General features: G+C 41.8%; 1 protein-coding gene across 12 annotated transcripts in view; it reads right to left on the bottom strand.

Moving 5' to 3' along the window:
- APBB2 (amyloid beta precursor protein binding family B member 2) overlaps positions 1 to 20,930 on the bottom strand; it is a 163,653-nt gene that overhangs the window by 128,285 nt on the left and 14,438 nt on the right. Inside the window, exon 2 of one of the 12 annotated variants that reach the window (XM_074541589.1) lies at positions 7,722 to 7,786. The exons of the other annotated variants lie outside the window; for them this stretch is intronic. The gene's annotated coding sequence lies outside the window, so the exon portion shown is untranslated. The remainder of the gene's footprint in view (positions 1 to 7,721; positions 7,787 to 20,930) is intronic. 12 annotated transcript variants of the gene reach the window in all.

Raw genomic sequence — 20,930 nt, 5'->3', positions numbered from 1 at the left:
CCCAAAAATCCAACATCACTGTGCCCTGTGAAACAACAGAACTGCACAAGTTTTGCTCCTCTGCAACAAACAGGTTCCCTTCCCCTTTCATTAGAAATGCTTTGGTTTAGATTTCCAGACTGCTTCTGTTCAGCAGGGCCCCACTCATTGGTGGACTCAGCCCACTCTGAGCCTCCACAGTAAGCTCAGGGCAACTTCTTCTGTCACATCTCCTGATCTTCCTGAGCCTGCTTTGGCACCCTTTCAAGCAGCCTCCACAGGGAGCAGGATGAATCTATGCACTGTATTTAACTCACACTTGGTGTTATATAAAATCAAGCCCTGGCACTGGCTGAAACAAGAGGGCAGGGCCACATCACACAACATGTGGGGGGGGGAAATAAACGTAAAGAATAAGGATTGCCTCTTCCAGCAGTAACTCACTGGCTCAGTTGTAATATTAATTTTCCCTTCGTTTTAATTTTCATTTTACTCAGATCCATGTGGCCAAAAAGGATGCTCTTCTGTTTATAAGAACTCTTCTCCCAGTGTACCCAAACAGCTAAAGCTCTTTTCCAGAAGTGCTCCAAACTGAATGGATTACATACAGCTGCAAGGCTGCAAAGCTGAGTGATTTCACTTTACACTCCAAGTTGTGGCAATTAAAAAATAAACACGGAAAAAAGCAGCATTGTTTCTCTGAAAGCTGCATAACTCCACCTCCCCATTCAACACCCTGCTAAGGCACATCCTGTGTACTTGGACATGGCTTGTGAGCACTGCCCAGTATCACACTGACCTTCCCTGCCAGAGGCTGGCGACTTAAAATTTTCCCTTATTTTCCAACCTTCAGTCTAGCAATTCTGTGCTGTTCTATGAATCTCTGTTCCTTTGAAAAAGGGGAACACAGCAGAGATAGTAGCTACAAGTTGTCAAACACCATATATAAACCAGAAATAGAAAAACATACTATTGGTTTGCAGTTGAAATAGTTTCCAATGCAATGAAGTGTATTTCAAGCTACATATTGTATTTGTGCACTGAATTATAAATACTTGGGTAACTAAGGTACAACACAACTCTAGTGTTGTATGTAAATTCACTTTTCTTTATCATATTAGTGAGAACTCCAATTTTGATGCTTTAGTACAGGAAAGTAAATGCAATGACACATTAGCATAAATCTAAGGAAAGAATTGCTTAGCTAAAATTCCACCATTTACTGTTTTTGTAAGCATCTAAAAACACAGCCAAGAGTCACTAGGAGTGCTGAATATGGCTTTTAGAAAGTGGGACACACACGAACACACACAAAAAGAGCAAAATTGCAGATCCATCAAAAAAAATCACTTTGAGTTCAGGTCAGCTTCTTATCACAAAAGTTTTGTAAAATTACTACTGAAATAACTATTTCTTTTTTGGCAGGACATCAAAAAAGACGACTTGAAACATCAAAAAAAGCCTATTAAATAATAAATACATCCCCCAGATACTTTTGACCTCAAAAGGAAACAGTCTCAGCCACGGTAATTTATGCCAGCATTGCTCCTCCTGACTTTCAGAAGTACATCCAGGCACCAGTCCCTCCATAGGAAGCGATGTCATTTCCCTATGGAGGCACCCCAAGCCAGGCACATTGCTCAGATTGGAGTGGCACAAAGGCAAAGCACCTTCCATGGTCATTTCTGCAGCCTCCAGAGCACAGAGCTGAAGGACAGCCACAAATAAACACCAACAGCACCAAATAATGGCAGTCACTGAGGAACAAGAGCAGACCTCCAAACCCTGCTCTCAGGGAGCCTCACCCATTCATTAACACTATCCATGTGTGCTGGACAAATGCCACAAAAACCAGGTTCTGCAAAAGCCTCAGAACAACCCCCAGACAGAACTGCCAACCACCTCCTCCAGCCACAGCTGCTGGGGCCAGGTGAGAAGCAGGAGTGGTGAGAAAGGGGTGGGGGGAAAAGAGAAATTCAAGAAAGCAACACTAACTTCCCCAACCAAAATTACTGCCTAGATTTCTCCAAGCCTGCACCAGGATTTTAAGTACCTATTGGACTGGCAACACCCAAAGAAGTGGTGCTTAGAATGATCCAGTCTAGAATGCAATGTAGGCATGGGAACTGCATTTGGGTTAATTACAGAAGACCAGTAGATCGAACTTAATGACTTGCAAGAGCACAGCATCTCAGCTGTACAGCTGCATTGCTGAGGGAGCTGTTGGGGAGCCCTACCGGCTCTGATTTGCCCACAAACCCCCCAATTTGCACATGCATCACACAGTGCAGAGTTTGGTTTCACTTGGCTGCGTACTGATATGAGGCCATAACTCGGTGACCTGGCTCTGGAAATCTGTACATTTCCATTTTGCTTTTTCAAGTCTGTCTTTTACTTATGAGGAAAAAAAAAAATCCTCTACTTTGTAAAAATGCATAGCATTTTTATTCCTGTACCAAGCCAAAACCAACACCAGATGGAAACTCATTTAAAATTCTTACATCTTTCTGCAAGGAGGCTACTACTACCAGCTAAGAAGCCCCAGGAAAAAAAAGTAAATTAAAAAAAAACAGCAATGGACTATGAAAGTGATTTACATTTTATAAGATGAACGAACACAGAAGAAAACTGATCAACCAGAGTGACTTCAAAAATAATAATGTTTTATTACTTACTTTGAAAACAATGAAAAGTCCTGAAAATATCATCAGGTCCCACCAGATGCAAAATGCATAATACATGTTCCTAAGGATAGTGGAGGACACCTGAAGTAGTTTTACTCTGCAACAAATCTCAGCTCCTAAAAAGATATAAGGCCACAAACTGACTTGCTGTGAGTCAGACCATGCCAGTGGCAGAGGCCAAAGGCACCCAAAAAGCCATCTCCCCTCCATTCCCTATGCTCAGGCTATGCAACAAGTTGAGTGAGGAAGCAGAACAGGAGAGACAATGAGACATCTTATTGCTTCCTGACTTTCTATCTGGAGCTTTAAGGTGGCTGCTCTGCATGTCACTGGGTCACATTTCTTGCTGGAATAATAGGAACAGTTCTGTAGGTGACTCATTCATAATTCATAAAATCTTGAGCATTTTGCAGCTCTCACTACAAATGCAGAGCAGCATTTTCTAGTCTCATTTACCACAGCCAGTCTCAACAACAAACTGATATCAGCAATCAGTAACAGAAAAGTTTTCTGATGCTGGGAATACTTTTCAAATAGTATGAATACAGCACTTACACAGCAATCTCATTCAGAGTGTGTGCAGTGGCCCTTACTGATCAGTCACTACAGAAATCTGAACAATGGCATGTCTTTTTAAGAAAGTAAGAGCTGTCAAAGTGTATATTTATACTATTTGCAGAGCATTCTTTATTTAGATTTCTATGGTAACCAGTAAGTAAGAGGACTGCAGTTCATATTTGGAATATTTTTCATTCTCCATAGTCCAAACTAGCAGAAGTACTACAACCTTTTTTCAAGAAGGAAAAAGCAATAAGCAAACATCTTGTGGACTCAAACAGAGCTAAGCCTTTAATTATTAAACTTGAGATGGAGTTCTCTAATGTAGCAACAAACAAATCATTCATTTAAGTTGTCCTTTTAAAAGTAATTTAGTAACAAAACCAGCCTGGTATTCATCACCCACCAGGCAAAATTTGTCACAATGGGATTTCTGCTGTTACATTATTTTATCTGTCAAAATGCAACCACTGAAGAGGAAATGGGCAAGTTTGTTCTCCCTCTGTCACATAAGGACTCAGGGACCACATACATTGTGAGAAGCAGAACCTGCTGCAGGGGTACCATACTGTTAACACAGGAGGAAGCATGCTCATTATTAAACCACACCAATTTAATTTGAAAAGGGTCAGACAATGTGCTGCAGCCCACACTCACCCTACACCTCCAGAACAGACTATGGCCAGGCTGGTCCAACAGCAAATTGTGCTTGCTGTCAACGCTACAGAGCCAGCACGAGAAGCACCAGCCCCCTCACCCACACTGCCTGGTTATGGGTTTTCCCATCAAGTCATCCTACTTACATTTTGGGATAATAAAGTATCAGAAAGAAGAACATAAGTGCTGTGTTTTGTAAATAATCAGAACCCAAAATGATTGTTATTTATTTCTTTTGAGGGGGAACTGCAAAGCAGGAAAAAAAATTACCTCTCTCCCAAAATACAAGGTATGTCCATTTTAACATCAGAATTGTATGTATTCTCAAGTATTCACTTCCTTCCTTTCGTTAGTCTTGATTTTTGAAGAGGGAATGCCAGCCACAGACACTACTCAGTTAGCCTTTAGCTCCAAATACCCAAAACTAATTTCCAAAACCTCAGAGAAATTAATCCACTGGCAACGTCAAATGATCTTTACGGAATATTCCTCTCCCACATTGCACATCTGGCCACTGTCTTCCAAGCATTTTGGTTGTCAGAGATAGTACCATATTCCTACCTTCTGGAAGCTCAGGAGCAAGTCTGGAGCGAGCGCTCCCCAGCAAGTCCATTTTTGCGTTCAGTTTTTGGAAATTGTGATTCCTCCCTAGACAAAGGCTATTTTTATCAAGGAAAGAGGAAATCCTGTCCCCATCTCCTGTGGGTTTTATTACACATCCACAATTCCCAAGTGAAACTGCACAGGACTTTGAGAACTACAGCATTCTGGCAAGAGCACTGAGGGTTTGGTCATGAGAGAGCCCAGAAGTGCCTAGAGGAAAGAATCACTGAACACAGCACAGCAGGAGCCCTCCATAACCAGTTCCCTTCTCATGCCCAGGAGCAGACAAATGGCCAGACAGCAGGAGATGACAGCCAAGGCAATCACTTTGCACTTACCTAGAGTCACCAATGAGACCACTCAGTATCAAAAGCCACCTTTTGGCACAAGACAAAAGACAGCCACCAGCAGTGCTGCTCAGCACAGGGTCAGTCTGTGCTCAGCAACGCCTGCAATGGGACAAGCAGGACATTGTCAGCAGCCCCCCAGCACGGGACCTCCCTGCCCTCACTGCTGTCTGGAAGGGGCAGATGAGACGGCAGAGACACTGCAACTACCGAAAATATCCTAGAGCACTGAGAGCCAGGCACTCTCTGCAGCTAGGGCCACTCACACAGCCAAAATGAAAGAGCAGGGCAGCCCTGGGGAAAGCACACTTTACCACTAGAGCCCCATGAACAGGCACCATTCTGCCTGGTTCCCCAGGGGCCTGTAAGCACCAGCCACTCAATCCCTCTCTCCAGCTTCTCCCATTCCCCAAATCGGTGGTGCCTGAGCACAAACAAAGGCATCCTGTTTTAACATACCACTTTATGGCAAGAGCATGGAAAAGCAACAGTAGGCAATAGTCAAAAAAATTAAAGAGAACAGAAATTCTGCGGAACAGAAAGCACTTTCAAAGCCCCAGATTTGACTGGGATGCAGAAGCCAGTGAATGAGCATTCAGTTTCACTAAAATTACGCCAGACTAGTAAAGCATAACATATCACAGGGTGATAAATTTCAAAAACAAAAGCTTGTTAGATACAGAATAGGAATGCATTTTCTACCTGTGGCTTATATCCTCCCTTGATCTAATAAATCCAATTAATTTCAACATCACTGAAGGCAAGCAGAGTACTTCATGTCCCTCATGGTCCTATCTAATGCAACTAAGCAGTTTTAAAAGGGAGAAGCTACAAGTGCCTACCAAGCCATGTATCAGCCAGAGCCAAGCAGGCTCCTTGCCAACAAAAACTGCAGCATGTTCATCTCTGCATTTCCATACCAAGCCTCCTAAAAAACACTCTTCACAGCAAATATTTCCTTAGAAACTTCTTAGCATGGGCTATGCTGAAGTATCTAATTGTGTTCTGCAAAGCACACTGCAAAAGTCTCAAATATTTCCTCACCCTGTGCTTGCACATGTTAACTTACATGAGTCATATAACTAGAATATCCTGAGTTGGAAGAGACCCAGGATCAACAAAGGATCATCAAAGTCCCACTCCTGGCCCTGCACAGGACAGCCCCAACAATCACACCATGTGTCTGAGAGCATTGTCCAAACACTTCTTGAACTCTGTCAGGCTTGGTGCTGTGATCACTTCTCTGGGAAGCCTGTTCCAATGTTCAGCCACCCTGGGTGAGGAACCTTCTCCTAACATCCCATGTAAACACCCCTGGTGCAGCTTGATTGCCATTCCCTCAGGTCCTACTGCAGGTCACCAGAGCCAATGTTCAGCACCTGTTCCTCTGCTTCCCCACAGGAAGAAGCTGCAGACCTCAGTCTCCTCCAAGAACAAACCAAGTGACCTCAGCTTGCCCCCACATGGCTTCCCCTTTAGACACCTCACTATCTTCATGACCCTTCTTTGGACTCTCTCTAATAGCTTTATACCCTTCTTACACTGTGACAACCAACACAGCAGTCAAGCTGAGACTGCACTAGTGAGAGTAGAGCAGGATAATCCCCTCCCTTGCCTGGCTGGTGATGCTGTATACACCCCAGGACACAGTTCACCATCATACACACAAAATAGAAAGACAAAAGAAAGTTAAGTGAAATTAAAATAACGACAGAAAATCCAGGCTAGGACTAAAACCCCCAAATATGCCCACAACAACAAAAAAAAAAAAAAAACCCAACTCAAACACAGGTATTCATAAGGAATTTTTTGCTGCATTGTCCTCCAGTAAGTGTTTGGATTTTAAGGTCACACGCAACCGTTCCCAGTTTCCCAAAGAAAGGGAAATCAGATGGCAGCAATAGTCTGTCTCTATTTGTGCTGACTTCTAAGAAAAAAGCACCTAAAAAATTTAAAGTCCATGGTAGGCACCATAAAGCCACTACAGTTATATATTAGCATTACAGAAATTTAAATTCTTCCATAGTCTGAAGTATCTTTAAAGCATAACTACTCCACTTTTTGAAACAATTCTGCCAGTGTACCTGCAGGACTGTAAGCTAGCTAGAAAAGAATATATACCCATTGCTAGCAAAGGACTAGCTGGGAAATGCAGCAACATCAGGGAAGCACACAAAGCTGAGGAGATGCTCAGCACACTGCACAAGCTTGAGGTGCCTGGCCACCCCAAGGTACAGATGGGAACAGGGAGCTTTACTTCCTTTTTTCTCAGCACAAACCTGAACAGTCAGGTATTATTCTCTACCATCAGATAAGAGCTGGCTTTTGGAAAGTTAAGTCTGACATTTAATCAAGAAAATCTGCCCAGAGAACAAACTACTTACTCTCTGCAGAAATCACAAACACATCCAGTTGCTTCTATTATAAAAGTCCGACTACACAGCAGCCCATGCCACAAACACTGCAGTTCAACACTTGAAGTTTCACTACAAAGGCACCATTGCCAAAACTTCCAGTTTATGCTGTCAAACAGCACCTTAAGAGCATATTGGAGTAGTATTTTCTTTATATTAAATATGCAGAGCATAGAAATAAGTCAAAGGTGAACTTTGGAAAGGTAGTCAAGTACATTTTTTCTAAACACAGATTTCAAACAGATCATTGACAAAGATTAGTGAGAAGACATAGGAACACCACAGGGGTGTGTTCTCCAAATATTTTTTTCAGAGGGTTACCGCAAAAAATGCAAAAGACCTCCAAAAACCCCTACTTGAATCTAGCCAGAAATGCATACCACACAAGCACAGTACTTTCACTAAGGAAGCAGCCTATGGGGTGGTTTTGTTTATGCACTGATTAGGCTGTTAAGAGCATTCAGAGGTACTCCACCTACCAGAGTGCATTCCTCAGGGTGTGTAAAAACACAAAGGTCCTCTTTTTCACTGAAGATCTCTAAAACTGTAACAGAGAACAGATTGTTTCCTCACATCTTTCATACAACAATTCATGTTCCTGCAATTCAAACATGTTATTCCCAGCATTTAACTTCCACTTCATCTTAATCCCTTAAATTTGATGAACATACTGGCATTATTTTCCCCACAGAAACCCAAAGCCAATTCATAAAACAGTAAGGTGAAAAGACCTTCAGATATGGTGCTATAAAAAATTATAGTAGAGTCCAAGTGTTGTTGTTTAGATATAACTTTATTCACATTACAAATACAGATACAAAGGACAAAAAACCTGGGCGGGTGACTGGTGTTACAAGTGATGACTATTTTTCTTTAATCTATAAGGCCTTTTCTTTTAAATACAGTCTTGCAGATGTAAAACCAAGAACAATATAAGTGTACAGGAGTACACTAGGAACATCAGCAATGCTGACTCTAAAGCACAGAGATCCATCCCTGAGACGGCACCAGCCCAAAGTGCCAAGGCTGCACGCTGCTGCCCAAGCTCAGGCACATTGCTTCTGGTCCTGAGCCAGATGGCATGAAACCAGCTCAGATCTCCTCTACAGCACAGCACATTTATGTGCAATGCAGATAATCCTTCTACAACAACCAAGTGCAGAAGGTGGGGGGGACATGATACTTTTCACTACAAGAAAAATTCCAACAACACTTGGCTGAACAAGACAGCAAACTGGCCTGCATTGTTGCATTTGTATCTTGCCATAAACACCACCATCTAAAATCAGCTGCTTCCAAGATCTAAACTCGATAAATAAAACCTACTTGAGGAATTATACTCATTTACATATCAAATACTAACAACCATTTCACTGTTTTAACCCTTTTCTTATTCCTTCACTGATGTTAAAATTTAGGTTTCGTTTTCTTACCTTCCCATCCTTTTGCTGTATGTTGGCTACAATTTGGTAGAAACATCCTACTTTAAGACTGTAAGCTGTGTGTTTAAAGAGATGCTGAAAGTGGATGTTGTTTGCTTCAACTTTAGTGAAGCCTTTGATACCATTTTCCACAGCATTCTCCTAGAGAAACTGGCTGATCATTGCTTGGATGGGTGCACTGCTCTTCAGGTAGAAAACTGTCTGGATGGTCAGCCCCAGAGAGTGGTGATGAGTTTCATCCAGCTGACAGCCAGTCACAAGTGGTGGCCCCAGAGCCTGGTTTAATATCTTTGTCAATGACCCAGACAAGTAGATGAAGGGCATTTTCAGACAGTCTGCATACGACACAAGTTGGGTGGGCGTATTGATCTCCTGAAGGACACAAAGGCTTTCACAGAAGGATCTGGACAGGCTGGATCAATGGGCCAAGGCCAGCTGGATGAGGTTCAACAAGGCCACAACAACCCCCTGCAGCTCAACAGGCCAGGGGCAGAGTGGCTGGAATGCAGCCCAGTGGAAGAGGCCCTGGGGGTGCTGGTCAAGAGCCAGCTGAACACGAGCCAGTGTGTGCCCAGGTGGCCAAGGAGGCCAATGTCATCCTGGCTTGTATCAGAAACAGGGCAGTCATTGTCTTGTCCTCAGCATTGGTGAGGCCATAATTCCAGTCCTATGTTCAGTTTTGGGCCCTTCATTACAGGAAAGACTGAATAAGATGCTGGAGTGTGTCCAGACGAGCAGAAAAGCTAGCAGAGTCTGGATCATGTCTTACACTGAATGGTTGAGGAGCTGTACTTGTTTAATCTGGAGAAAAGGAGGCTCATGGGGGCTTTTTCACTCTCTTCAAGAGAGCTGAGGTTGCAGCCAGGGGGGGGTGAGGTTCTTCTCCCAGGTAACAAGTCATTTGACATGACGGAACAGCCTCAGTTTGACGCAACGGAACAGTTGTGCCATGCAGATTTATATTGGATATTAGGAAAAATTTCTTCACTGAAAGGGCTGTTGAGCATTAGAACATGCTGCCCAGGGAACTGATGGAACCACTGTCCCTGGGGGCATTTAAAGGACATGTACATGTGGTTCTTAGAAATAGGGTTTGGTGGTGGACTTGACAATGCCTAGTTAACAGCTGGACTGGATGATCTTGGGGTCCCTCTCCCAACCTAAATGATTTTATAATAATGGGTACCATCAGCACTATATATGCAGAAACCAATTAAGAGCTGGAAAGTATTTGACCTATGTATACAGAATTATTGACTAACGCTCAAACACAATTTGAAAATACAATTTGATCTCAGCAGTTATGCTTGCGTGAGGAACACCAGCACAGCATTCACACACTACCTCAGACTAACATACACTCCAGTATCTGGGCCAATCTTCCAATTGTTCCTCGAATTATGTAATTTTTCAGAGAAAACTTGTCTTTATTTGGCTCCTTGTTTTTTCCTACACTCATGTTTTCCTCTCTCTATGTCTATATATATAAATATATATATATATATATATGCGTGCACCAAGATCTTAATATGTGAAGTACAGGCAGACATAAAGGCACCTTTTCTTATAAAAACAAAACCAGAAACCTGAAGCTCTGACCATTTTAATTAGAAAACAAAGTTATCGTGGCAATTTTAAAGTTAATTTGTTAATGTTACAATGTTTCCTTGCTTTCATATTCCAGCTAAAATCAGCTGTGGAAACGACAGAAGAGGGTGTTTTTTTAACACCATCAATTTTAAGCCAGAACAGAAGCCGGAAGTCCTGGAAGTTTCACAGGAAAGCTGGTCAGTTTAGTTTCATTGCTGGAAGCTATCTCAACATGTCTTTTAACATTTGAATAGAGAACAGATATGAATCTCTGAAAATTAAGGTTCATGTGCAGCCAAATCAAAGCAACACATGAACAGGTGCTGTTATCAAATTGAACTCTAACCACCATAAAGTTCACCACATACATGGCATCTGGTGTGATGTTTTATTCAATAAAGTGATACAGCCTTAGTTTCTCAGGATAGGGACTATACATTTTGAGTTAAAATAAGACATTGTGGGCCACTAAAAATTAATACTGAACTATCTCTTTAATGCTCCTGAAAAGTTTTGGCTACTACACAGAAATACTTGGAAAGCTGTATTTCAAATCTTATGCTTTTCCAACCATGTACTTAGAGATAGTTAAGTCATAACAACCAATTTTGGATGGGAGGTAGTGGAAGTCAGCTGAAAATCTGGGCTGGGCCCCCTCCTCACACAGTTCAGAGCAACCAAGAGCATCTGCCGGCTTCCCATTCATCTCACTGCACATGGGCCCCCTTCTCCACAAATCTGAACTACTCTTAAGTTTTTACACCATGGAATCAAGCACAGAGTTTCATCACTACTACTTAGCTTTAATTCCAAACAGTTCCTATTTAAAAGTTAACAGGATGTACATGTGTACATAAAATGTGGACTAAAAAAAATAAAAGAAAATAGAGTTCTCATGCTTGAGTCACTAGAGATGACATGTTTCTTGGCATAAAGCTAAATAAGGAGAGGGAAAAGAACAAGAACAGCTGGACAAGATCCAAGTTCTTAATGCCTCCAAAGCAACTGACATTTACTGGCCAAAGATGACAACACTTCAAATAATTTCAGCCAAAATAATTTTTTTCTTGCTAATTCTTTAACAGCTGTAATTACCAAGGCAAGACTACCTTAACCACCTGAAGTACCCTTCATTCTTTGAACTGGTGCACTATGCATGGTAGTATCAATGTGGATATGTTTTACAAAATTCATTCAATGCAAAAAGAACTTGTACCGGACTGCTCTGTGGATACCACCAGCAACTGCCAAACCTGAACTTCTCCAAAGTACAACAGGCATGCTGGTGTCTGAGAGCAGGTCTGTCAGTCAGAAGCCCCGATGCACTGCCCACCCAACCAAGGAGAAAGCAAGGACTGCCACATGCACCTCCCTAGGCAGCATGGCTCTGCCAAGATAACCAGATGATGGGCAGGTGGTGAGATGCACAGATAACAAACCCTGGCTGGGACACCAATTGCAAGGATCAGTAAAAGGGTTCAGTGTGCACAAGAGCAGAAAGTGGCATCCTATCTCCCAAATCCTTGTCTTTTGAAGTATCTCACAATGCAATGAGCTGAAAGGAAGGCTGCAGCAGAGAGATAAAACAGGTAGGAACCTCAGAAAATGACAGTTTCTGATGTAAAGCAGTATCTGACAGGACCATGAAGACTCTGCAGAGAGATATAAGTGACAGGAATGGACAAGAAATTAAACAATAACAGATTAGAGTATCAACAAATTTGCATTAAATGCAAGCTTTTAAACTAGCTATAAAACCTCACAAGATTTTTAACTAAACCATTAATTATAACATATAGAAAGGGACTTGAAACAGCTCAGCAAAAGGTTCAAGATACAGCCATGCTTTAAAAAGCAGAACCTCAAATTCCATAGCTTTGAGTAAACAGAACTGAGATGAAGAGTAATGTTAGCCTAATTAAGGTCTTCTAGAGGACACCAGTGCAGATTGCTTTTTTATAACATGCTGTGCTAGTCACATCAAAAGACAAGGTTACCTCTTTCATAAAGAGGTAAGTCTGGCTCTGCGAATGGAAAAACCCTCAAAGTACACTGTCTTCCTGAGCAATCAAATCTGCTGAAATACACCCAAGTACGATAAGACAGAAAACCATTTGGAAAAGGAAGCCTGGCAGTTTCTGCTTGCATGTGCAGAAGAGTGTGTGAGTATGTAAATACAAAAACTAATTCTGGCAGGAAGTCATGGAAGTCAAGTATGGGACATTTTATGTGGGTATCAGGATCAGGAGAATTGTTCCATCAACACCAGGTTTATTACTAAGATTCATTTATCAACAATCAGATCTACCTCTTACTGTCACAGACCATGACAGAACAGTGGGAGAGGTACACATAAAACCCACAGATGCTTCTACTTTTTCCTCTGGAAACATACAACTGTGACACCTCATGGACAAAGTATTGAAAATAGAGGGACAGAGGGTCTGATCCACCCTGACAACCTCCCCAGTCTCAAACAGCTCCACTCTGTCTGGCACAGACAGAGCTCATTCCACAGCAGGTCTGGCTCTGGTACCAGACAAAAGGAGCCCTACACATGAGCAGTAGTACCTGCTGAAACTGGAACAGATTTTGATGTGAGAAAGGCAGATTTAGACTGGACATAAGCAAAATATTTTTATTATGAGGGTGATGAGGCACTGGAACAGATTGCCCAGAGAAGTTGTGGGTACTCCATCCCTTTAAATAAATGCTCAACGTCAGGTTGGATGGGGCTTTGAGCAACCCAGTCTAGCAAAAAATAAGATGTCCCTGCCCACAGTAGTGGGGTTTTTGGACCACATGTTCTTTAAAAATCTCTTCCAATCCAATCCAATCCAATCCAAAACATCCAATGACTCCATGATTCTACCTGCCCTATGTTCTCTCTGCCTTTCCTGGCTACCACCTATATAAAGCCAACCTGTCTGGGAAAACAAGGGAACACCAACGAACAGTGCCAAGACACAAAGATCCAAGATACACAAAGCCAGTTATACAGAAGAATACAAGGCCCTGCACACTGATCCTCATGCAAGTGGGAAGGACAGCTCCACATGAACAGCACACAAGGGTAACTCAGAGAAATGCTCAACTTCTGCAGAGCTGGCTACCTCTCAACAATGAAAAATAGCCCTCCTTTGAATGCTTTCTGATCTCAGACCTACCTCTTCCATAGTTCTAAAATATTGACTGAAATGACACTTTGGTGCATCTGGAGATTTGTCAGGCATCTATCCCAGCCACAGAGCTCCCGTCCTCCTACTCTTGTTCCACACATAATACACACACCAGAATCCTCTCCATAAATTGTGCAAAGTTTAAATTGTTTCAGAAATTGCATGCTCAGCATCTGGGAACATACATATTTCTTAATGATCTTCTCTGTACTGCCTGTGCTGCTGAAGACTTTTCCACTCATCCACCTCAGGAAGCATATACTTATCATGAGCAAAGATCTATTTTCTTGGAGAAAAAATGTCCTAACTTGAAGCTTAATTTAATCTTCGGGACTTTGATTTATCTATCTTGCTGCCTGCAAAATAAGCCCAGATGAATTTTTTTCTGGCTGAAAAAAAAAGTTTTATGCCTTTTTCTGCCACTCTGCAAGCCAAACTGTGATTACATTTTTATGCTGTTCAGAGTTAATTAAGTGGTCTTTAGAAACCATTTGTTACGTCATTTTCCTTTCTATCCTAGGAAGGTAACCCGTATTGTTGTCCAAGTCATTGCTTTTCCAGGATGTTAGCTCCTCCAGTGGGTAACTTCTTCTACCTCATTCTAATCCTACCTTCTCCTCTGCGTCTCCTTTCAAAAGTCCCTTGGTCCCAAGACATGGTCCCAGGCAAAGTAACCCACTGTAGCCTGCAAAACACCATTCACTTTCTCTCCCTACTGAAGGCCCAGACACCATCTCTACCCAAATAATGAGGGCCAGATTCTCTCACTCTACTGATATCAGTATCATGACATTAAGTCCTCCTACATGAGGAAAGCCTCTCCATACTTGGGCAAAAGCTCAACAGTCACTGCCCAGCTATCCACTAAACTGTTTTGCTAAGTCCCAGTGAGGGGTGGAATATTCAGTAACGGAGCTACAGGAATGCCATGCCAATGACAGAGCTGCATACACAAATAATCACTGTAAAACACTAACAGACATGCAGCTTGTCACTTCCTTCCTTTTTTATATCTGTTCCCTCAGGCAAGTGAAATACCAACACTTAACAAGTCTGCCTGGTTGCAAGATATGACTGCCATCACTGAAGGACATGCAACTGAAAATCTTCCACTGTTCTCCCTTCAAACTCATCAACTCCAGTCATAAAAAGCACATTTCACTGCTTGCTGCTTCGCTCTACATTCACCTTTGGGCTCTGGTAGATTTTACTCTCTGGGAGACCAATCACTTGAGATAACAGCCTGCAGAAAAAGATGGCTTGTCCACACCTATTCACCTCCTTATTGAAGGTGACCACTTAAGATCAAAGCAAAATGAACACCTGAAGGAAGCAGTGCAAGTATCAAGAGACCAGTTCCCAACAGTTATCTGTACTCAAACATACAGGGGAGTTGCTCGTCACAGAAGCCTATGATTAATGGTGTCCTGATGAAAATAGGAATTCAATTTCAATTCTTCTAGAATAGCCAGAGGCTTTTTGGTATTTTAAGAATGTCATTTTGGTGTCTGGACCTTTACACAGCCTGAAAGAAAGAACAAGCACTTGCAAAAGAAAGATAAGGGAGTGTCATGTACAGTCTGAGCACAAAATCTATGCTTCAGCTATAATGAAAGCAAAGTAATGAAAACACAAGCAGGACACCAATAGGAAAACACAGGTGACTTCTGTGGCAAATTGTACATCACTGCATACAACATTTCACCGTGGGGAGCACACTAGAAGGAGAGAAAGCAAAAGGGAAAAAAAGTTTGGTAAAAAAAAGAGGTAAAAAGCACTTGAAATAAGATCATTTTGACTTGACTGAAATCCCACCCACTGCAAGGACCCAAGGTGCTCAAGGACCCCAGGCCAAACATACCCCACTGAGGAGCCTTGTTAGTCCTCTCCAGAAAGAGTGAGGAAGTTTGCTCTCTCCATTACACTGGAGTCAAAGTCCCCCTTACACAGCAGCTCTGCAGGTGAAGTGGAGGGAACTGGAATCACTGACATGAAGATGTCAGAGCCCAGCATCTCAGAGGAAAGCCTCAGCCATGAGGCAGCTGCCTTCTGCAGATGCTGAGAGCCAATGCTTCATTCAGAGAGAAGCAGTATGCTAACCCAGTAAGTTAAACCAGATTATTTTTCCCAATTGTTCCTTCCAGCACACTTTGTTCACTGGAAAGAAAATTAAAACCTAGACAAGTTGTTGTATTCATTAATCTCTGCAGACCCACTGCAATCATAATTGAGCAGCCTAACTGCTCAGAAGATTATGCCAGTGATTCAACTGCACTGCAATACAAATAAAGATAGCTGCATAAAGTGGGCTGCAAAGTACTAAATATAAAGACCTAATGAAGTTATACATTTGTGCATCATTGCCCTTTCTAATAGAGTTTGGAAAATTGAAGGCAACATACTATTATATATCATGTGCTATTATTCACATAAGTGCCTAAATTACAGAGTTTTGGGAGATACTAGTTATATGCACATTAAAAAGTCTTTTATTTCATCATATAATACACAGACCTCTTTCAAGACTGAAATAAGAAACATGAAAGCAACATCTGAATAGCAAGTCTCAATTAAAAATTATTTCTGCTGCCATAACAACAGCTTTTCCCTCCAGATTTTGGGTTCCCTTCTCACATTGAGCACAGCAGGAGAATTTCTGAATTCTAATTCATGGTTTTCGCATTTATCTTCTTCCCAAAAAAGTGTGCTGAGTACAGACTGTGACAGGAGTGCACAACTTTTCAGAACACTGGATAAAATTGTTCATACCACTTAAGTACAAAGTTAGAGGACCTGAATAAATCAGGTTTAGACTAAATGTTAGACTAGAGGCTGTTGAAAGCAAGGGGGAGGTAAACAACCACACCAGATCGAGCAGAGATACAGAAGCCATTATTTAGAAGCAGAGGACACCCTGAAATGTGCAAAGGATGTTTAGATGTAGGGATACAACCAAGTCAGCCTTTGCAGCACTTGTGATGGAGGCCTTGGCTCACCTTGCACACACAGCAATGAAGATGCTGAGTAGCTGTCAATCACACATCCCTTAATGAAGCCCTGGTGTTATTTCACACTCAGTCTTTTGGGTTCCTTCCTTGTTATTTTCACCTTGTGCCTAATTGATTACAAGCTTGGCTACCACTGGAGTTTGTTCAGCTTCCCAGTAGCCTGGCCAGGAGGAGCAGCCCCAGCAGGGGAATGGGGACAAGGAACAATGCCTGGGCGCAAAGGGTACTCCCGGTCAGCCAACCTCTGGCACTCTGGAATCAGCTGCTCCTCAATAAAGTTTTGCCCACCCTGGGAACACTAACTCCCAACCCTCAAATTCAGGGTTTGATGAGCTTAGCTTTTCAAAAGCCATTTAATATCAGAAATGGCTTTCTAAGCACTCCCTCCCTTCTCCCTCAATGGATTTCACACAGCTTCAGGGAGACAGACTAAAGCTTCCTCTTAGAATTTAAATATAAATTTATATTCAAAACAGGCTTAATTACTAAACTGCAGTTTGTTTTATGTGAAAGGATTTGTCTTTATCATAGAAACCACAGCTGTTAAAGCAGTGTCTGATAGTACTCTTTTCCTATCATCACTATTCCTTCATTAACCACAGTGTGTATCTTTTATCTTAACTGCCAAAAAGAAGCTCTGAAGTACTAAGCTGCACAACTTCCACTCGAGTTAAGAAGGCTATTACATCCTCACAGCTGAGATACATCAACCACAACTACCCCAACACTGAACTGACACAAGCAACATCTTTCCCAAATTGTTCTTTTAATCATTCAACAAGCTGTCCTCAGCTAGAAGCACCAGGCAGAATGCAGCCCTCCTCCACAAGCAGCTTTACCACCAAGGATGCCACACATTGTTTTTGTAATGGCAAGAGATAGCACCAAGTTAGAGCACAGCTGGCTGCAATGAGATGCCTGTTGTTCTTCCTTTGACTTCTTCACATATTCTTTTCATCTGTGCTCGGTGATGTGGGCTTGAAGCTCTTGAAAAACAACATGAACCTAAAACCACACACTACATTCAGTCTGAAGGTTTTGAAGAGATTTCTTTTAGATTTAACCACAAGGTTTTGGAAGAGCTAACAGCAGCACCCTTCTTGTATCCCTGCAGGTGGGATGGCTCCACTTACATCCAAGCCCCAAACCTTCACTTTAAAACCTCCCTCAGCTTCTCTGCCAAATTTTCAGAAGTACAAGGAATCTGGAAAGAAATGGAATAGAGAAAAATAAAATGAATGAAATTTTTACCCTTTGGTTTTAACCTCTCTTAAATGAATTCTTAAGTTCATTTAAAATGAAGAGTGCAGTTTCCAAGGCACACCAAAAATTTTTAACAAAAGACTTTTTACAATGAGAAAAGTTGGAACAGAATCCCTCAATATTATTTGTTTTAAAGAGCTGAACAGGAAGTTCATGAAAGGTATCCTTAGCATGAACACTTTGTGGTTTTCATTGAAATGTACTGATGTATCACAAGTTTGGCCAAACTTCTAACTGCACGTATTTCAGGGCATTAGGTAGCTTCAGAAGGGAAGTCCTCTTTTAACTCAAAAACGCACAAAAACTTGAATTTAATAAAGTGTCCTCATTCTAACTCGAAACCACCACTCAGCCACAGGGAAAACTTCTCCATTACAACGCTGCCTCCCGTGCTGCCATTGAGCTGGTGGGCTTTCCCTGCCTCGGTGGCCAAAAAGATCCACGCAGGAGAAGAGGATGATGAAACACAGAAGTAACAGCAGTCCGTGTCTAGACAGTGACTTTCCACGCAAGCCTTTCTTGTTTCCATGCTTTGGTAAGGCCAGATTGATAAAAGGTGTTGAATAGCAGCTAAAGGCACTCTGGAAAAACAAAACACCGCAGCAATAGGAACAGGAATCGAGCCAAACTCAACTGGATGGGTTTGCCAACCCTGCCAGGAGCATAATGACCACTGTAAAACGTAGCTGTCCTCACAAGGCAAAGGAAAAATGCTCCTGAGCACATGCTATTCAAAGCCTGTAAGAGCTTAGGCTGCCAGGTTGCTAATTCCTGCAGTTTGTAAATTCTTAAACAATCTGTTGAGCAGTCTTTCAAGAAGAAATAGCCTGGCACTCATCCCAAGCCTTTTCTTCACTTAACATCCATAATAAAAGAAGAGTTGACCTGCATGTAAACCAGCAACCAGCCAGAGGAATTTCCCTCCTGCCATTCCTGAATGCCACACATCCCTGTAGATATATTTACCATGCTAGTTATCTTCTGCATGATCAAACACTCGATTGTAGCTGGTACTTTGAACACCAGGCTAAGAATCCAGGTGGAGAAATTTCCCCAGGGACTACGGAAAGCAAGGCCTTAAGGGCAGCTATATCTCAAATCTTACTTGGTAAGAAAAGATGTGTAACTATTTTACTACCAACCGAACAACATTACTCAAGCCACCTCCCTCCACTTTTCCCCCCAAAACACGCAAGCACAATTACCAAGTATTTAAAATACGCAGGAATCCTTACATAAACTAAAAACATCCTTAGAGCATGTGTTAAATTCCCCAGCACCGCCAATGTAGACAGATCCTTTCGTGATTAAGCACAAAGAGGCTATGCAGGAACTGAAGGCAGGCACCTTCATGGCAGATACACAACATTCATAACTCCTTTGTTCTGGTGTCTTGCAACACAAATAATTGTATTGGCCATTAAATACTATGTTTCCATATAATTTTAAAATCTTTCCACAATAAAGTGTTTTTCTCAATATAATGCTTTCCTCTACGAATGCTAAAAGTAAGGCAGTTTAATATGACCTTAACAGAGAATGAGGTGAATTTAACAGCAACCTTTATAATTTGCTTGGGGCAGGGGCGGAAATTAGAATTAATCGGCCCCACCGAACTTTCCTATCCATTTCAACCTGGGGGAAAGTTTTACAGCAGGAAAGTGTTTGTTAATCTTTATTTCTGGTCACACAGGGACACAAGCAATGCTACTACAGGTTACCCACCAAGGAGGGAAGTGTTCTGCCATAATTGCAGTTAAAAGGTACCTCTGTACAGAGAAACCTCAAATAACACTGCAAGTTTACATCTGCCTTGGCAGGGAGCAAAACACAAAAAGGGAAGCAGGGAGAAATGTTTATGGCCCAACCCACGAGAGCAGAGTGAAATCTCAAACAGCACATAAGCTCATAGTTCCTCTGCTCTGAGCCACAGCTTCCCTACTCCCATTGCATCCTGTACAAAACCCATCAGTAATTGTCTGTTGCTGTGCTCCTGCCTTCCACACAAAGCCATGCTTTTTTTTGGATGCTGCTCTGTATCAAACCCACTGCAGTCAGTTAAGCATTGCAAAACACTTTAGAGTCCAAACACAGCTACCCTACTTCACAACATACTGCAGATTGTTTTAGAAGAGGAGGAAGGAAAAAAAGCAAAGTCAATAAATCTTTAGCTCAGGGCAACTTTACCTTGTGTTTTGCAGCTGCTCTATAGCAAAAACTATGCTTTATAGCAAGAATTAAGGGAATGTTTTCAATTAAAGCATATCTTGATCTCAAAATGTCACCAATCTGATTCAAACTCCAGTCCCCCCCTCATCAGAGAAGTAGTTTCTCATGGATTTTGGATATATATAATTTTTTTTTAAGTACCAGCTGAAACTGGGACTAAAAGCACATCTCCGAAAACAATCCTGAAACTACAAAGGTCTCACTGTCTGCCAGGAAAGAACATCAAAAACATGCTCCAACTTGGCTGATGCTTGGACACTGTCAGCCTAAAAGCAAAGCGTTCAGAGCCAGACACTTCAAGGAAGAGCAAAGCCATCTCTGCCCTCTTTGCTGTGCAATGACCCAATGTCAGGACCCAGTGTCCAGTTTGGGGAGGGAAAGCCAAATTTTGTATGAACAACATGACATACATGGCTTTCTAACATGATTCAGGGCCCACTTACATCAGAGGGAAGTACTTCAGCACATCTATTCTACTAGCACCAGTAGGTCAAAATCAAAGCACTGAAGACATTGAAGTACTGCCTAAAATACAAAAGCAAAGCCAAAGGAACCACATATTGCTAAGAGAAATGAACAAATATTATCCTGGCAGGTAAAAATGTTTTCCCAGAATACCAAAATCCTTGTCGTAACTTAATAGCAGTAACCCAAGCTATTCAGATAAAAAGGTTTCTTAGCAATTTTGGAAACAACATCTTTTACAGAATTAAGAATGCACAATGCCATATTTAACTCCTGGCCATGAGTGACTCAAAGTTAACACTTCTCCTCCATCTTATCTTATTCATGCCAATTACAATGGGTTACTCAGAATCAGCATACCACCCATCAGTAACAAGGTAGCAAATGCTTTCCTTTAGGCAGGAAAAACATATTTTCTACACTGTTCTCTGAGTCTAACACAGGATAGATCTTGTCACATGTATTAAAGGTTCACCACTGACTGTCTACATAAAATCTTGAATTGATGCCAT

Source organism: Zonotrichia albicollis, chromosome 5 (assembly GCF_047830755.1).
Source record: "Zonotrichia albicollis isolate bZonAlb1 chromosome 5, bZonAlb1.hap1, whole genome shotgun sequence".
In the NCBI taxonomy this organism is placed as follows: domain Eukaryota; kingdom Metazoa; phylum Chordata; class Aves; order Passeriformes; family Passerellidae; genus Zonotrichia; species Zonotrichia albicollis.
This window is presented reverse-complemented; position numbering and strand designations above follow the sequence as displayed.